The following is a 20368-nucleotide window of genomic DNA, read 5'->3' on the forward strand; positions in this document are numbered from 1 at the left end:
CCATCGAATAGTAGAGATTGGGATCAACATCACTCTTGATAAATCCCAACTGCTGCAAATAACTATCAATCCGACCATACCATGCTCTGGGTGCCTGCTTGAGCCCACACAGGGCTTTCTTTAATCTGCAAACATGAGTTTTCTTCTCATGAGTTTCGAAGCCTTCGGGTTGTTCTATATACACCTCCTGTTCTATCACCCCGTTCAAGAAAGTTGTCTTAACATCCATTTGGTGAATCTCCCATCCATTTGAGTTGCTAGGGATATAACGGATTTGATAGAGGTGTATCAAGCAACTAGGGCGAAGGTCTCTTCATAGTCTATTCCTTCTTTCTGAGCATACCCCTTTGCCACGAACCTTGCCCTGTACTTCTCTATACTCCTCTATCTTTTGGTCTAGGTACTACTTCCCAAACATCATTCGTCGTGATAGAGTTGTATTCTTCTACCATGGCATCCACCCATACTTGGTGTTGAACAGCTTCCTAAAAGCTAGAGGGTTCTTCAACCTGAGCTACCAATGCCTGGTATCTGTCAGGTTGTCTACGTTGCCTTTTCTCGGTTCTAGGAGCTCCAACAAACTCCTCTGCATCCCTCAGTGTTTGTCATACTTCTTTGTTGGTTCTACCACTGGTGGTGGGAGGCTCAACCAACTCCTCCTCCTAATCCTGTCATTCCATTTGCTGAGAACTATCTGCATTTCCTCCTTCTGAGGAGATACTGGTACTGGTCACTATACTCGATCCAGGTGTTTGTCCTCCTACTTGTCCTCCTTGTTGCCCCTACTGCTCTTGGACTAATGGAACATCTCCTGACTGATCTTCTGCAAGCATCTCACGAGATTTCCTGAAAGCTCTGTCCTCCATGAACTTTGCATCCCGTCTCACTACAATCTTCCTGCTACTAGGAATGTAGATTTTGTATGCCTTTGAGGTCTTGATGTATCCTACGCAATACCCCTTTTCTGTAGTCTGATCCAGTTTACTGTGCTTCTCATCTGGAATGTGACAATAAGCCACGTTTTTTAATACCTGAGATGACTGACTTCCGGCTTCTTCCCTACAAAGACCCCTTCGAGCGTTTTCTTCCCAAATGCTCTATGAGGAGTTCTATTCTGGATATACATTGTTGTGTTGCAAGCTTCTGCCCATAGATACCAAAGTAGATCCTGATCATACAACATAGCTTTGGCTGCCCAAACAATAGTTCTATTTTTCCGTTCTACTACTCCATTCTACTCTGGATTATATGGAGTTGTCCACTCCCTTTTGATGGCCTCCTTTGCGCAGAAATCTGTTAAGTCTTTGTCTGTATATTCTGCACCATTATCTGAATGCAATACCTTTATCTTTTTCCCTGTCATATTTTCAACAAGAGCTTTAAACTCTCGAAAATGATCAAAGACCTCATCCTTGGTTTTTAAGAAATAGATCCAGGTTTTTCTGGAGTGATCATCGATAAAGGTGACGAAGTATTCGCCACCACTAAGAGCTCTTGTGGACATAGGACCACAGATATCTGAGTGTATCAATCCTAATACACATTCTACTCTATTGTAACTTCTCGAAGAAGTTGCTTTAGCGTATTTCCCTAGTACACATCCTCTGCATAAGTCATCATGTTCACTACTAGGGACTGGTACTCCTATAACAGTCTCTCTGAGCACCCTCAGTGCTCCATGGTGTAAATGCCCCATTTCCTGTGCCATAATTCATTTCGCTCCTTCTCACCATTATAGTTGCTACCTACCAGTGCCATTGGTGACTCAAACTGCAATGTATACAACTTGTTGCTTCGAATCCCAATTTGCCTTTTCTTCTTCCAGCTTGGATGCTTGATGTATACTTTCCTTCCCATGAAGTATACATTGTATTCCTTGTCCTGTAACTAGGACACTGAAATCAAGTTCATTCTTAATCCTGGCACATGCAGCACATTGGTGGCTCGGATGTTGGTCCCTGCTTCCATCTGAAATGCTATGGTGCCTCTCCCTACTGGAGTACATTTCGTTATGTTTCCCATATTGCTTTGGAAGTCCATTTGTTCTTCTTGATAGCTCAAGAAATGTTCTCGTACTCCAGTCATATGAGCTGAAGCCCCGCTATCAATGTACCAAACATCTGCTGATGCTGAATTTGCTAGGCATGTGAATTCTTCATCTAATCTAGTAGATAACTCTGAGACACTTTGAGTATCCATATTGTGCCAATTTTCGACGCTAACTTGTCCCAGCAATTGCTGCAGGAAAAACTGCATCCCACCTGAGACAACCCCTCTCGCTGAATCTTCTGTTGCGTTGTTCCTTCTACCGCTGACAAATTTCGATCAGAAAGACTTACCTCTCTATCGACTCACTCAGGGAGATTTTTCCCACGAAATCTAATCCTCTTGGCTTTGAACTATGCAAGCCCCTTCGAGATTCGAATTACTGCTCTTGCAGCAATTTCGAATTCCTTTCTTCCTTCAACGCTAGGTCTTTCGACTTCTGCTTTCCCTTAGCTCTGATACCATGTGAAAATTTCTAAATAGAAATCTTACTGTAGTGATTAATATTATTTCTTCTACATATCATCTCATAAATAAGTTATTCACAATGTTCTTACAACAAATATCGAAATATATTCTACTGCAGTCTTCACAATTAAAATATTGCAAAAAGTAAATGAAAGGAAAAAATACTGGCACAAATACAATCACAATGACACAGTTATTTTTGGACAATCGTCCCCAGAAAAACCCAATGTGGGAAAATCAGTGCAGTAGATGAGGATTTCTTTATTATTCTTCAACAAATTCTCATGTACAAATTACAACCAGCAAAACAGGAATGAGAAATTTTACTGGCGCTTCCTGACAAATTTATGATCCAGGAGAAGTACTCCTCTTCACCGAAATCCTTTTGCGTTCCTCTGCATCAAACTTCTCACACTGACCCAGCGTCTAACTGCCCACGCAGGCTCTGCGTCAATCTACCTCTACGCTGCCTCTTTCCGCATCACCCTGTTCCTGCTCTGTGTCTTGCTACCTTGCACTCTCGAAAGATGTTGATGCCCTCTCTTCCTTTCTCACCTACAACCCTCCCTCTGATTCAATTTTCTATTGCCGAACTTCGACCAATGAGAAAATCAATCTTACTCGAGTAACTGAGTATCTCTCTCTAGTGTTTTCTCCAAGTGCCCATCAAGCCTCCTCTTATAATCCTCTCGTTGATCAATCAATGACCCAGATTAGATTTTAATCAATGGCTAGGATCATATTGACTTGATCTCCGCCTTCTTCTAGAAGTTTCACCCACAGTTTAGATTAATACCCATTAATTATTTTAATTTCCTAAGTTTAAACTTAAGGTCTTATTAAAAATAATTAATTATTTTAATAACACTGTCTCCGGGTGGAATTTCCCAAAACGATTTCTGGGTATTGAAGAATGCATGTGTCTAAGCCTCCTTGCAAATTTTGAGACTTAGTGCACATCTGATGCTACTAGAAACCAATAGAGACTGTGTTGTTGTATGAAACAAGCTTAGGCTTGTGGTTGTTGCCTATATGAGAAGAAAGATGAATAAGGTATCCTTTTATGACATGTATTTGCTCTAGCATAACATTTGATTTGGTGTTCTATATGAACAATAAAACAGAGGATTGTTGCTCGAAAGAACTACATAAAGCAGTATGATTGAACCCTTCTGTGAATTATTTGAGTCAGTACCAGATATGAGCCGGTTGATATGTTTCTGATCTACAAAGAGCAGCATGGATTGATGGATGTGACTCTCCTGGGGAAGGGTCTGAACTGATCGAGAACACTGAGCATAGCTCTTCTCCCTTGGTTGAGCTCCCCAAGGAGGGAATGGAGCATTGAGGGCTCCTAGGGTTGAGGGATCTCTGGAAAATAGGGTATCGCCCCTATTTGTCACCCATAGGGTGGAAGACATATGCTCCCCTATCTTGGTCTAGCAGAGTATACCCCAATTGGCATCATACCCACAAGTTGGGCTTGTTGGGATTGTCCCTCCCCATCTTGCCAATGGGTTGAGGAGGCTTGGGTGTGTGATCCTTACCTTTGGTAAGTCAGGTATCTCACCCAAGCTCGGATTATGATGCAGGCGTTCTACTACATGACTCTTGAGGGTCGTTGTTGGGAAGATTAGTAGGCAATAGGATGGAAGAGATATTATATCTTGCCTATTCCTTGACATAGGGTGGAAGACATATGCTCCCCTATGAGATGACTTGGGGTGAGAGTGTCCCATAGGACCTTCCTCAGGGTCAGTGGATTTTGGGTTAGGTTGGGCTCCCTGATGTTGTCCCAGATTGAGCTCAGCTCTCCGATGTTATTGAGGGTGGTAGCTTGGGTTCCCCTCCGATGTCAAATTCTTCTTCTTTTAGATTCAAGAGTGTTCAGCATATGAGCAGAAGACAAGCAAAGGTTAGCAAGATGAGCACATATGAGCAAAGACAAACACAGATGAGTAGAGATGAACAGGGATAAGCAGAGATGATCAGAGATGAGTAGAGATGAGCCAAGATGAGCAATGACGACATTTGGTGATGATCAGACACTTGTGATGGGACATGTGTTGCAGTCAGTAATTTCTCCCTAGCTGAGAGGGAGTGTTAATTTGACAGCTCAAGAACAAATTCCCTCCATTTGACAATCTTCCTCATCAAAGAAGACCCCTTCTAGCCCAAAGAAGAATTTAATTTGGTTAAGGAAAAATACATTTTTAATATGGAAACCCACATGTGCACAAAAGGATAGGTCGGCCCAAATGAGAAATTGGACACCCTTGGATGGCTATAAATACAAGTCAAGTGACCCTCATTTGAAGACAATCATCAAGCATTCTTTTTTTCTCTTCTTTGTTTTTGGCTCGCACATGTCTGAAATTGGTTCGCGGGGAATTCGTTGGTACATGTCTGAAATCATAGGGTTTGAAACTTGCTCGTGTGATTAGGGTTTTTGGTTCGCAGTCGCAAGCATGCCACAAGAAAATTTCGGATGCAGTCGCACGCACATAAGCCTATTTGTGCGGCCAAAACGCTTCAACCACAAACAGGAGAATTTGCTCCATGCGGTCAGGACTTAGGGTTGCGTCTGATAGGAGACTGTAGATTCAAGTGACAGTTGACTGCAGGCTTCTGAATCAAGGTTTTTGATTATTAGTATTACTGGGTTCATCTCTTGGATGTTGTTTAGTTGATTTTGCTAGATAATTTTATGGTTGAAGATCTGGATCATTGTACTCTCTCTTTGCTAAACATTTTATGACTATCTAATAAGAAGAAGAATTTGAAAGAGTTTCCCCCTTGTGGGGTTTTGCCCTGGTCTCTGACCAATCCCGGTGTCTCTATGTGTGAATGCTTTTCTTCTATTGTTCCCTTATGTTCCGCTGCATTGATGATGATATTGTTTTTTCTATATAATTGCATATGCTACTAATGATATTATGATTTTGTGGGGTGAATTCCATATGAAAAATAATGAAATACAATTATCAAAGCAAAGAACAATACAGCCCGAAGAGAAATTAACAGTAGTGACTGAAATAAGAAATTTTCATCATTGTCACCCAAGAAAGTCAAGATATATTGAAAGATCATATTGGCCAAATCACGTTTATGGTAACTCTTATATGACACTGCAAGCATGTTTTTTAGGAGGTGAGAAGACTCCTCCGGCTTTGCTGCCAAGAATATTGCAGCCGTTGTAATTAATTGCAAACCAAAAGGAGGTGGGAAGACTCCTCTGGCTTTGCTGCCAAGAATATTGCAGCCGTTGTAATTAATTGCAAACCAAAGGATATTTTCAAATGAGCAACCAAAATAACGCTTAAGAAGAGGTCATGTGAAGAACAAAATTACCATCTACAACCTATAGACAAACGTGATCAATCACCCATTGATGGATAAGGCTATAAGCTAAAGGCAAGATAGAGTGGTGCCTACCTCCACAAAATGTTTTTGGAATGAAAAGCATTACGTGTGCTTGAACATTATGGCTTGAATAATGTGATGTTGGTTCAGGCATTTTGTCAAACACTTGACATGGAACCTTGGTCTATGAACTTTTTCAAATAATTGGTGATCAAACAGGGAGCAAACGAATTTGTTTTAGAGAGACATTCCAAGTGCTTTGATATGATTGCAGGAGTAGACCATATGATAGTAGTCCAACCATCCCGCTAAAATCTATAAATTTATGTCTAAGGAGAGCATTGACTAGAAGTAAACAACAAACATTTTATTCAATTTTGTGGGCTTCCTCGATTATAGTTATTTGTGTTTCATTCCTTCGGTGTTGAAACTAGATCTCGCACAGTCGATCAGAAACCTTATACATGGTTGTCTTAACTGCCATCTAAGCAATTTTTACGAGCTTCCTTCCATTGCGCAAATTCTATGCACCATTTTTTAGTGTGATTCTTAACAAACTTAAACCTCTCCTAAAATTTCAAAGCCCTAGAATCAAGGATTTACAGCATACGTCCTCCACTGTTAAGCGTGATTTTCGATACCCCGACGCAATGCTCTATGCATGTTTTCTAAATGCAAATCCTGTGTTGCAAGGCATGTTTGTATTCAGTGAGTCCTAGCTCGCCATTCATGTGGCCTTGTTTGTAACTTGGCTTCCTTTCTGCAACCTTTTGCAGACATTTTCGGGAATCGAGATCAAAATATTTAGCCATGAACAAAATCCAATTTAACTATGCTTAACTACTGTACATTTTTCACTCCCTTGCCGAAGTTATCCAGTCCAATATTGTTGGTGTTGATTATGGCACATCGCCTGACAGAGACATCCAATGAGGCACGCAATGGAAAACCAACAAGCCAATAATCAACCCAAACCCTTTAGCATGAAACTCAAAAACTCTCCATCACTAGCTCGCTGGACGTCCTACACTACTACACATAGGCTTAGTGGTGACAAATTGGAATCTCGTTGGTGTTTCATTTGCAGTCACATAATAACGACCTTAAAAGCTCTAAAAAAGGAAGAAAAATGTAGCACAATGGGAGCACCATGTAACTCAAGCTTAAGCGTAAAATAAATAAGAGGAGATTGATCTTGCAGATGCGGAGAAAACGAACTCTAATTTCTGATCAGGGTTAAAACGACATGAAGTTGAACAAAGTAAACCTACAGACAACGTATTGCCAGAGTTCTTACCAGGGTGCATCTATGCGTTGGAAACCATGTACACTCATTAGTCGTCTTCCTACTCGAACAAGTCGACGTGGATTATTTTTGCTATTTTTTTTTTAAGGCACGTCTCTTTCCATGGCTCCAACTTCCAGCGATTCACTCACAATTCGATATTCACAACTCGGTGAAACTGCGTGGTGCACAAACACTGAATTGAATTGAAAAAGTTCAATTACGACTAAAACGGTATAAGGTACTATATATCCAACCAACAAAGCATAATACAATGCTCTTTTGGCGTGAATCATGATCAAAAAGTTCATTGTCTTGTGAAGCTTTCCTTCCACAAATAGCTCACACACATTGTCCACTTTCATGTCGCTTTCGAACTGACTATGAATGTCTTTATAGGCAACACTCTATGATAAAGTGTCATTCGGTTTCAACTGCTCCTTTTTCACAAAAGTTTTTTCTTCCCACTCTTCCTTGGGAAATACCTATCTGCCTGTTTAGCATCTAAGATAATGTAACCCAGTCCTTACCTGTGCTATTAAAATCTTAGACTTTCCCTTGATTGCAACATTATGTTGTAGTGGCTACAACCACCCTCCAAAATTTTGTCTTAGCTTCGTTTTGGAGCCTCCCTACCAACCATCCTTAGCAGCTTGCCTTGAACTATCAAGTACACAAGCTTCATTGGTTTTTCAGCATCTTATCAGCCTATGTGTGATAGCTTGTTTTCCTCCCTTCACATCTTGCTTCTTCAGACTTGGTTCAGCTGCTGGCTAAGCAGCTCCCTCAGGAAATTGCGCAATTCTAGAGGAGAACCAGTGTTCCCTCCAGAAATTGCGCAAATCTGACTGGCAGCATGTTGGACTCAAAAAATGCGCAATCCTGTCAGACAACCTTCCCAGTGAAAATTGCGCAATCTGGCCTAGCAGGACAACTCAGCGCAGAAATTGCCCAATTTTGGGTAGCAGTCAATTGCTCCTCCTAGAAATTACGCAATCCCTCTAGACAGCCAGCCCAACTTCCTTCCAAAAATTGTACAAATTTCTCCCTTAAGCAAGCAGGTTGTTGCATGTGCGTTCAGGTTGACAGGTTCCACCCGGGACCAAGAAAACTTGACTTGCATGCATGGGCTGCTTTTTCCCGAAATAGGAAAAAGCAGCATGCAAAAGCATCCCTAGATTTTAAGGAGCTATTTTTAGCAGCTAAAGGTTACATGCAAAGATCGTTTTAGAAACCTTCCTCCAAGTGTTGTTTTTCCCTAGATTTGTAGCATGCACGTCATGAGCCTCAAACTTATTTATTCGACGCTTCAGAGCTCATTCTTCACATCGATCTTAGAGCTCTGACATCCCACAACACATCCAGGAGTCTTCGACACATCCAGCTCAGTTATTTCCGGATAAGTCCGCTTAACTTGTCTTTTGCAGCATTTCTGTTGTTTTTTGTGTTTTGGCTTGTGTGAGTGTTATCTGCTTGATTTTTATGAACGCTTGCTATAGTTTATATGCATGTTAGCTTATACAAGCACCGTTTCAATTTTCATTAGCATCTCACTATTGTCGCATGCATGACACTGTTTTGCACGAACGGTCGTCGATTTGATGACTCGTTTCACACACATGCATGTTGTTTCATTTTCTGAATCTTGCATTCATTGTTTGCATGCACGATCATTCACTCCTGCTTACACTCAGTATCGCCATGCATTCACATTTTCAGTTGCTTTTAGTTGCCCGTCGACGAGTCTGGGCAACGTTGGCTCAGACTCTCCCTCACCAAGACAACATTGCGCAATTCTGAGAGAGAAGGCTCTGCCTTCCTCCCAGAAAATGTGCAATTCTAGCCAGTGACTGCCCTTTAGTCTTGCCTTGCGCAATTCTGAGAGGCAGTGACTATTGGCCTAGAAAATTGAGCAATGTAGTCCCTGGGCCTGCAACACTTGCCAGCTGAAATTGCGCATTGCACAATCTCAACACCCAGCAGGCTAGTCTGGATTGCGCAATTCCAGCAGTCAACTAGTCTCCTGACAGTTCGGACTGCCTTTTGCGTAGTTTCTGCAGTCAGTCTCCCGGCTTCCCAGTGAAAATTGCGCAATCCTTGCCAGTGAATCCCCAGGTATGCTGCATGTCATCCCTCAAGTTTGTTTTGGTTTTAACTGACAAATTTATTGCCATGCATGTCACCGTGTCTCCAAATATAGCATTTGTTCGTCCGTCTCTCAGTGGTTCAGGATCAATGGCTTCCAAGAGAGCAGGGTCAAAGGACACCGACAGAAGCGCAACTAGAGCAGCAGTGTGTCTACGAGTTTGTCAATCTATGAAGACACCAAGCTGATCGCAGACAAAGACATCAAGATGGAATGGCAAGAGGTCAATGATGCATTCTCAGGCACATTTGGGGAAGATCTCAAAGATCGCCAAGTCTATGTGAACATTCACAAGTCTGGCTTGTACCAAATTGCATGCAGGTATCCTGCATTCCCATGCGCGGACATGATACATTCTATCATCTCGCACACTAGTCCTGAGACGATGACATTGAGCAATGTTAGTGGGACGGAGATTAGTACCTTAAGGGCACAAGATTATCAGCAAATTTACCATTTGTCGAAGCCAGTGATCACCATCGAGACACCCTTCAGCATACCTAGTAGCAATGCCAACTCCAGGGATATCTTGAAGAACTGGGTAAAGGAGTCGGCCAAATTCAAGATGACACCCAACCAGATTTACAAGACAAGAATATTGCAGAAGGCGTATCAATACTTGATCATCTTTGCATGTCGCTTGTATGGCCAAGAGAGCACAGAGACCTTCCCGCAGAGTTGGGTGATCGCATTGGACCAACTAGCCAGTGAAGGCAAAGCATGCAACTGGTCCGACATGTTGGCTCACAGGTTGAAGGAACAGGTAACAGGGGCTCGGCAACTGCCCAAAGGTCAGTGAGCAGAAATCTACATGTCCACTTACATCTTAGATGCCATATGTGCCTGTCAGCAATTCTCAGGCATGAAGTGGGCATGGACATCGGCCAAAACCCCTGTGAATACTTATTGTAAATTATTTTCCGAAAGCAGCTTCAAAGGAGTTATCACACAACGGTCAGATCATTTTGTCACCCCAGTGTACAAGATGATATTTGTACAAGATCCACCTTGCATGTTGAAGGCAGCAATGGAGGCACTGATCGACATAGTGGATTGGTATGCCTCACCGTCCGCCACCTTCATACGAATGTACAGTGTGGAGAAGCCTCCACACGTGTTTACCGAAGTTTGCCATGGACAAGCTCGTCATGCAAGAAATATCATACCACATCTCGGCAAGACTGTCAGCTAAGGTGCACTGGAAGAAGAAGGCACCTTGGCCCACTCTTCTATTGTAGATCGGGTTGTACAAGATATGAAACCTCAAGCATGCGGATGTCGAAACAGATGAGATCAAGAAATATCATTTCGATGTCCGAAGCTTCAACCCGTATGACTCACATTGTATTGTGAAAGATCACGGCGAGAGAGTACAGTTTCAGTGGATTCATGGGGCATGTCATTGGACGGAGGAAGACCCATGGAGATATTGTTATAGCTTCTCCAAGCTCAATGAACCGGTTGGCATCGTTGTGGAATGATTAGCGAAGCAGCATGAAGCAACATCCAGGAGAGCACCAGCAACAGAGGTAAACATATCGGTGCACGATAAAGGCAAGAGAAAGATTGTCGACAACACAGAGGCGGAACAAAGCTGCAAGATCAGAGCATACCCACTTGTGCATAAAGAAGCTTTGGCAATAGAGGTGAAGAGGCAAAACGCGATATGAGGACCGTGCAAAGGCAGAGAGAAAAACAGAGGATGGAGGAAACAGTGAAGGAGTTGCATGAGTTGAAGGAGCAACTCCGAAAGGAACAGGAGCTACACAGACAGGAGAAGGAAGCACAACAAGAATAGGTACAACATGGGTGCAACATGTACACACAGATGAAACCACGCCCGTATAGGTAGTAGACTCATCCAAACAGTGGGCACCAAGCAGACAGGGTGAGTAGTCGCAGGAACAGGACTTTGCTCAAGAGATTGAACAAGCACTTGAGTAGATGGATATGGATATGAGCAACAAGAGTTAGAGCAAGACATTGGCCTCATGCCTTACCATCAAGAGGTCGATCCACCAACTTCATTGGATCCGGAAGCAGAGCAAGTCCCAAGAGACCAAGGAGATACTAAGATCCTTGGAGACAATCCAGAAGGAGAGATGCACAACATATCATTCGATGAGTCCCAACATAGAGTTGTGCAATCACTCAGAGTGTCTACTCGGATGACAACACATCTCCTGCGTAGTTTGAAGAACGAGTGATCGCGTCTGACGTGCACAAGCATCCAGCAACATTGCCCGATGCTACCAGAGCATATGTTGAAGCCACTAGCTCGAGTGTTCGCTTCTTGGTAGCTGAAAATGAGCGAATGGCTAAGGAGTTATAGACGGCCAAGCAGGGAGGAGAATTGGTTACAGCATATGTGCGAGCAGAGTTGAAGAAAGCGATACTAGATGAAGTATTGTCCCTTGAGACAGTCATGCAGACATTGTATTCCAAGTTTCGTACTGTGCATAAGGCAGTTATCCATCTCAAAGGTTGGGAGCAACAATGTGTTAGGAGAGCAGGTATCTTGTCAAACTTGCACATTGTTGTTGACTACATGCAAACATGGATAATGAGATCCAAGGGAACCCCATTACACTTGCCCAAGATGATGAAGCCAAGAGCGGTCGAGTTGAAGGCACGCATCCGAAGTTAGATTCGGAACTATGAAGAACTCCCACAGCTCATCACTAGTTTGCAGGCTTCCCATGCACGAGCATTCAGGAGTATGGATGTTTTAGTGCGCGCACATGCAGTTCCATCTATTGGGACACTCACTAAGGCAAAGACAAAGGCACAAGTCCGACTGGAGCTTGACTCCTACTTTGACGAGTTGATGCGCATAACCAGTAGCGCAGAGTTGGTGATCAGTGTAGACACCATGCATCAATATGTTTTTGGTTCGGGCGCACTCAAGAAAATGATGCCATGTTATCAGAGGAGTTGGATATAGGAGGCCGAGCAATGTACCCGGATGTAATGAAGGCAAGATTTCGCTTCCAGAATGATCAGGTGCTCAGTATTTAGCTCAAAAATCAAGTTCTCGTATTGGCTCGAAAATTGTACAACTGCGTTCGTCTCATCAAGACGATCGCAACGCAATTTGTTTCACTGAAAACGGAATCCAGATGAAGGAGAAAAGGCCTGCTGTTTGTTTTCTTAAACAGCGAAAAAATAAATAAATAAAATAAAAAATAAAAAATAATAATAATAATAATAATAATAATAAAAAATAAATAATAATAATAATAATAAAATAAAAATAAAATGATGACATGGCAGTCCAGTCAGTAAGGGAAATCTTCTTCAGTTTTCGCCGAATGAGGTTGTGACAAGTGTCACCTCCGGATTTGCCAGTTTGATTGTATGAAAGTGAAATTGCTTAGTATATATATATATATATATATAAAATAAACATTACAAACCCGTGTTATATCAAACTTCCAAACTATATTAAAGTCCAAATCCGCATATCCAAAGTTAAATGGTGCATTTAAATTTGGTGTGGGCAAAATGTATATGGAATGGGTAGAGGACAGGTTTGAACTTGTGGCCTCACCCTCCCAAACTCCAACCATCACAACAAACCTTGATAACGTTTCCCACGAATTTGTATTAATTGCATACAGTACCGACGACGAGGAAAGGAGGGGAGTCAGCGCTGCGGGCCAATGCCCACCCCATGCGACCACGCTCGCAAACCAAGGGCTGGGGCCAACTCTAAGCGCACCCTTAATCGTGTTTAACGAATAATTAAACAGGTTTTACATTAATTAACTGGAGTTTAAGTTGGCGGTGAATTCGGCGGAGTGTCAAATTCGGCGGAACTACCAGTTTTGGCAGTGCTAACTGGAGTCTCTTCCAGATTTCCTAGGGAAACATTGAATGCAGCTTATTTTGTTCAATTTTCGACCAGTTTTGAAAAATGAATAGTCAATTTTAGATGATTTCGACCTTCTAAATACATTGGTACAGGTTTCAAAGGCAATAGAAGACTTCTACATGTTATTTTTCCACAGGGAAGTTTAGGGAAGCTTAGAGCCACCAGGGAAGGGGGTCATACCCATAACAACTAAAGTCAATTTTCAGAGATCCAATAGTCATTTTTTGCTAATTTGGACATTTTGAACACATTGGTGCAGGTATCATGAGCCATAGAGTTTTGTAAACAACATTTTTTCCACGTTGAGCTAATACAGAGGCCCAAGCCATGGAAGCCGGACCAAAGGAGATGTAGCCAAGGAGGGGTGAACTCCTTAATCAAAACATTGTGTTAATGTGTCTCGTTGATGGTTTGTTGCATTGTACATGTTTTTTGTTCAATATTTCTTTCTGAAGCTATTTTTCTCATGAATGTATTGTTTAACTTAAGGAAATTTACCTATTTGTAAGCACCAACAACTAAGGAAACCTTAGCACAAAAAACAAGAAGCAAGTACATGGTTATAAATCTGTAATTGTCATTAGCACAGCAAAACTAATCATACAAAAATAGATCACAGAAAGATGTCACCATAGAGTACACGGACACCATCGCCGACTATGAAGCTTGGCATCAGTTCGCCACTGTCAACCATCATGAGGATGTCGAAGAGTTGGTCTTCCCACAATTATCTGAGTCATAGTGATGTCTTGCATGGCTTGCTCAAGCCTATTTTGTCTCACATGGGTACATGTGCAAGTTGTATATAACGTCTTGTCAAGTGGAAGTTCAAGTGTCGATTATTGCATGTAACAGTCATAGAGTAGATGAACAGTCATAAAAGGGAATGTCAAGGGCCACCCCACCCTTGCTATATATAGTCCCTCATAACTCATTGTACATGATTTTGGTCAGCTAAGCTTCCGATAGGAGTATCTTAGAGAAATCTTGGAGAGTATTGTAACGAGCCTTGGCTTCTCCACTCTACAAAGCTGGTATATCTCTTTGGAGGAGCAGATGGCAGTGACTATAGTGTTCCGTTGTTGGAACTAATGGTTGGTCATGGTTGTAGTGTATGATTGGAACTGTCACTTCTTAATATAACAGAGCCAACACGTTTCATGCATATGTTGTATTGTATTTCAGTTATCTTGTTTACTCTAAATGATATATGTATATGTTTGCTTATGCATGCATGTATGGTTTTCCTATATAAGTATGTATGGATCTTATTGAAATGTGTTGTTGGTTTAACCATCACTTTGGATTGCTAGTTCACTTGCCTTCTAGTTTCTGATGCATCTTTGCTCGTGTGTTCCCTTCTTAACTCAGTGCTTTCATAGGTTTCCAAGGGGCGCACTCACCTCACCCTTCACGTGTTAGAATCGCTCATGTACCTTCCTTGACTCGCTGCATATGTCACACCCTTGCTATCAACAGAGACATCGTACTTGCCTCTGCGCAATCGCGGTCAAGGCGATACCGTACGACCCACTGTTGGGACTCCTACACCAAACGGTCTGAGGTCTAGTTGGGACTTCTTACCGGGGAGATCTCCTGACATGTTGGCGGGTCCAACATCGTCAACACATTCTAATAGGTTTTTTCATTATACAACCCATTGTTGGGACTCATACACCAAACGGTCTGAGGTCTAGTTGGGACTTTTTACAGGGGAGATCCCCTGACATGTTGGCGGGTCCAGCACCGTCAACACATTCAAATAGGTTTTTCATTATGCGACCATGTTGGGTTGAAATTATTGGCATATATCATTTTTTACAGCCAACCTGTTTTTCCCACATGGCGGTCATGAATTTTTCAAGTACCCAATTTTTTATTTCCACTTTAGAATTAACACAATTCTGCCAGTTGATTCCTCATTTTCCCATCCACTTGTCATTCTGCTTCCTCCACGTTTTCTTCTTATGCTTTAACTCTTTTGCTACAATCAACTTGGGTCACCGGTGTTATTCCATGCCATCCACCTTTTTCAAATACGTTAACAAACGGATGATTGCTAAAGCTTCCATTGGAAACAAACGAGCCTCCACTAGCAAGATCTCATATGGGACAATTGATTTGACTTTAAGGTTACTAGTGATTAGGTGTTTTTTAATTCTTTCTACCTGTCTCCATTTGTTGTCTGACATGCTGCTCCCTAAACTTCGCACCCATAAAGACAACCAGAGTAACTAACAATCCAAAAAAAGTTTTCTTGGTTTTCTAATCCCATAATTCTGCTTTCTTACATCTATTCTGAAGAAAGTAGGACGCTCTCCATCCCCCTTAAATTCTTTTAGTTCTGCATGTCTCCAAACTAAACCTTCCATGACATCTCCTTTTTGAAATTTATAATTGGGTTTGGTTTTTTCTTTCCTAATTTATAGCTGGTTGGATTTTGGGTTTCCTTTAATGTTGGATTTAGGTTTACCTTAATGTTATTGGTTTTTAAGATTATAATAATTGATTTATTATTAATTTTATATCCGTTAAGTTTTCCCCATAAAATTTTACATTTATTTTGTTGTTTTATATTTACATAAATAAATTATTATTCTTTGAATTATTATATGCGCAGATTGCTGGTTTATATTTCAATTGTTTTTGCCAAAGTTTGGTTTATATTACAATTTTTTTTATTTTTATTTTTTTTGAAAGTTTTTGACTTTCTGATTTTCAAGAAAATTTATAATAATATATATATATATATATATTTAATTTTTTATTGATTAAAATTAACAATTTGATTATTTTTGTAGTGTTTATTTTTGAATTGTCAAAAATACTAAATAAATATAAAATATAAATTTGAAAAAAATACATAAAATTGACACTTATACTATAATCAATACAATATATTATCAAATCTTGATTTATGATTTTTTAATAAAACAATCCAAAAAATCATTTCTTTGTGTACAAACAACAACAATGGTGAGCGATATAATGTCTGTATATGGTGAGCGATATAATGTCTGTATTTCAATTTCTATCATTAATTATAGTGTTGTCTATGAGGATAGAATTTTGCACGGAAAACCATTTTTCGTTAAAATTGGCCATATCTTTTTTTCAAAATATTCAACAAGAATTTTTTTTTTTCAAAATATTCAACGAGTAAAAAAATTTAAATATCTTTTTATAGTAAAATAGTTTAACACCATAAAAACACCAATGCACCCAAAATTCTCCAAACAAAATTACGAGTCATTAAACTATTTTTAATTGCTAAACATCTTTATCAAAAACTGAAGTAAGAAAATTTAAATATTTTTTTATAGTAAAATAGTTGAACACCATTAAAACACTAATGCACCCAAAATTCTCGTAACAAAATTACGAGTCATTAAACTATTTTTAATTGCTAAACATCTTTATCAAAAACTGAAGTGCATCGTGCACGTGCTCTATCGAATACCACCAACTATTTTACACCACTTTTTCCACCGATACAAAATTTGAGTTTTTTTTTTTTTAATCTAGGATAATCGGTAACTGGTGAGAGTTATCCTGAACAGACCCAGGATCAAATCTGACTGGCTGCCACTATAAACCTAGGCTAGGTGCAACAACCTGCAAGCCGCACAATAGCAGGTAACTTATGCCTCAACAAGAGGCGAGACGTCCTCTATGAGGTCTCCTACTCTTCTAGCCAAAACACCACTAGTCAACATATACTCAATGGGATTTGAACCCTCATCTCGTGAGTATCACCCAACGAAACTCACCGCTAAACCCCATATCACTGTATCGATACAAAATTTGAGTTGCCGTACAAGTTTCTTATCAAAGTCGGACATTTAAGAAGTAATTAGAGGGACTTCTCCTCATCAAGGTCAAAGGTTTGGTAGCCAAGTAACGAGCCGGAATTTTCTTCACCGTGCATACGCTATATATTATATGTTTAAGATTTGTAATGTGTATTTGATAAATCATTTTCAATTGGGATGACACATTAAGGTCGGTTAACAGGTAAATTATATTAATAAATAATGCGTAAGACATGAGATTATGCAACATTTCTTTAAGTGTATAATGTGTTAGTTATCAATAGCATATTGTATGACTTCATGGTTAATATATACTTATAATTATTTAATCTTTTTCATTATTTATATTTTTTTTATATTCATTATTTATTTTTATTATGAAATGGAATTAATTCAATTATTTTTCTCAATAAACCTCATTTATATTATATATTTTCATAATTTTATTTTAAACCATAATACAATACAAAAAATAAAATTTAAGTCAACACTACAATAAATAAGATTTTTTCTTTTGTCTTTACAATTTTAATCTTTTAGCTTAAAAAGATAAAATAGAAAATTAATTTTTCAGAATATGTTGCATTCACACTTGAGTCTTTGTGTACTAAATCTTTTATTCTAATATACTAGCTATTGTAATTTTTTATATTAGATATTTTATTACATATGAATTTTTTGCAAATAACACAGGATACTTCATATCAATTTAATTTTTTCAACAAAGAGATTCTACCATAGATTATTTATTTTCCTTTAAATTAAGATGAATATATATATATATATATATAAAGTTAAATAAATAGTTTGTTACAATAATTAGCTTTTGAAAAAATTATTTATTTTATTTATATCATATATATACATTATTTAATATAAGGATACTAACATTGTAATTTTCCTCCTTACTTGGTTCCATAAGCTAAAGATGGAATAAAATGTGCACAAACACATTTAAGTAAACTCTTAACTTTTGTAACAAATGGTGACTTCCCTCACTTCCCTCCGTCGTATTCAAATGTGTTTCATTATTAGATTTATGAATTTGTTCAAGCATTCAATTATTGTTATCAATCACTCTTTGCATAAGAGGCACGTACCAAGCAGCAATGCTAAATATTACACATGTTAAATTTGTTTTCTCTCCTATGTGATTTGTGGAGAGATTTGAAGTGCTCTTGCCCAACTTAAGTAAGAATGCTACTTTTGGTTAGGTTTTGTTGAGTTGCAGGTTTTGTTGCTTTTAGTTAGTTTTCTTGTTTTTGAAGAGCTTGGGATAAAAATGTTGTTTTTGCTAAGTTTCCTGTTTTTTTTTGTCTTTTTAAATTCCTTCATTAGATTTCCATGAAAACAAAGGTTACATAAGATGTTTCTATGGCCCCCTCTTCTTCATTCCAATCAGACTTGTTGGAATTGGAGATTGAAGTATGTCTCTGATAAAACTTGACAAACATTATATACGCCTAGCATAGAAGCCATATTGTGCATGGAGAGAAAAGCCAAAAAACTACAAATACCAATGGCTTCATATCAAGGAGGGGGATGGGGAAGGAGTACAGGGCGAGATGCAAAGTATCCAACACGTTCATGCATGTGAAAATCTATACGTTCCACTCGAGCTTCCCGACTGCGAAGGTGGTCATTCATGTGTCAGTGGTTGCAACAGAGACAATCCAATTGTTCCAATATTTTATTCTGACTGTATTGGATATCATTCATACATGCAACAAGTTCATTACGGTCTTCATACCTGTGGTCGTGAATGATGTCAATGTTAAGTTGAATGTCTCGAAGTTGCGCAACCAAAGATTCCACTATTGTTAGAGCCTCAATTCGTCTTGGAGAGCGAGTTGGAGATGGTGCGACTTTATATTCATGCTTTGTACTAATTGTATTCCTAGAAGATGAGCTGGAGCGCAGAACAGGACGATCTGCATTGCCGAAATTACCACCGCCACGCCACGGTCATCCTCATTGGCGAGGCATTGCACAGGAAATAGGGAGTCCAAACGACCAAGACTGAGAGCACTTCAAAGAGTTCCTACAATAGAGAAAGAAATACCAACCACCCAGGAAGAGGGGCACCCGAAGAGACTGAGCAAAATCAGAGGTTCCACTAGAGACCAATAAACACATCACCCCCCAACTCTACCAAGGACCACTTCAGCCAATTTTCCATAGACCCGCAGACACTCCCTAAGACCGTCCCTGCAAACTGATTAAGGACCCTTAGGAGACTAAGAACAATATGAGAACATAACTCACAATTGGAAGCCCAAAATAAAAACACAGACCACCCTTTAGGCTGGACAACAGTAGAGGATGTAGACACCACCCCCAAAGCAGGGCTCACACCAAGACCAGATGAAATAACCCCAAGAAGTAAGCATAATTAGACTTTACCCTTGTAGTCAATTAAAGCTAGAAAACTCACTATCCTGACATCATAGACAAACCCGCCCCACGATGCCCATAGACCACCCAGGAAGCCTGGGAGCGACCTCTGAGCCGTGGGCATGCCAATAAACATAATTCCTTGATTCAAATAAACAAGCTTCTTGAGCCAACTGAGCAGGAGGAGGTAAAAAAGCCCAGAATCCCTGCCTCCCCCGAGAGAGTCAGGCTGCCAATTGCCGCCCAAGAAAGAACTAGGATCCCAAATGCTCGTATGGAGGTCAATTTGTTGCCACTTTAGCACGAACCAGATACCCACAAAGCCATCTCTCCAGGGCCAAAACCCTGTGTTGATGTTATGGTTGTCGTCTCCCATTGTGTCTTTCGTCGTTTTTCCAATAACCATTGCCTGAATCACCAATTGAAACAAGAACTCTGCCACCCTCCTTAACATAATTATGCAATTAGCCAAATCCTTCACCCGGTTGGAGTACAATGTACGTGACCTTTCAATTGATTATTGCATGATTGCCTCATGTTGGAGTGGTGAACCCCGAGATTCAGCCTGGCACCATATATCCACCCCCATCGGGGGTGTAAGTTTCCTGTTATTTCCAAGCTTTTTTGTTTTTATTATCTAGAGAAAAATCCTTAAACCAACATGTTTTCTACTCAATTACTTGTCCTCATCTTTCTCGCTATAATGTATCTCCTTGTCTTATTGGGCTCGTAGAAATTTCAGAAAACTCTTAAAAGTTGCCATGTCTTTTGAATTATTTTGAAGTGGCTCAAACAAAGTGCATCCCATGAACATTTCAATGAAAGTACATTGATGATGTTATGCTTACATAACAAACCTTGTATTATAGTTCATTAAGTAGAATAACCTCCATAAGCATCATAGAGTATTTACAACAATTTTTCTGTCTTTAAATTGTCTCTCAAAAGTTGTTCTCACCATGAAAAATTCATGCACCCTT

General features: G+C 39.9%; 1 long non-coding RNA gene across 1 annotated transcript in view; it reads right to left on the reverse strand.

Annotated features, from left to right (window-relative positions):
- Positions 1 to 7449, reverse strand: part of LOC149224827 (uncharacterized) — a 92652-nt gene extending 85203 nt beyond the window's left edge. Inside the window, exon 1 of the long non-coding RNA XR_016249104.1 lies at positions 7175 to 7449. This is a non-coding gene — a long non-coding RNA (uncharacterized LOC149224827). The remainder of the gene's footprint in view (positions 1 to 7174) is intronic.
- Between the last annotated feature and the right edge of the window lie 12919 nt (positions 7450 to 20368).

The sequence above is a fragment of the Pinus tabuliformis genome, chromosome Q (genome assembly GCF_031772625.1).
Source record: "Pinus tabuliformis cultivar Carrire ecotype Pingquan chromosome Q, CPIR1, whole genome shotgun sequence".
Lineage (NCBI taxonomy): Eukaryota > Viridiplantae > Streptophyta > Pinopsida > Pinales > Pinaceae > Pinus > Pinus tabuliformis.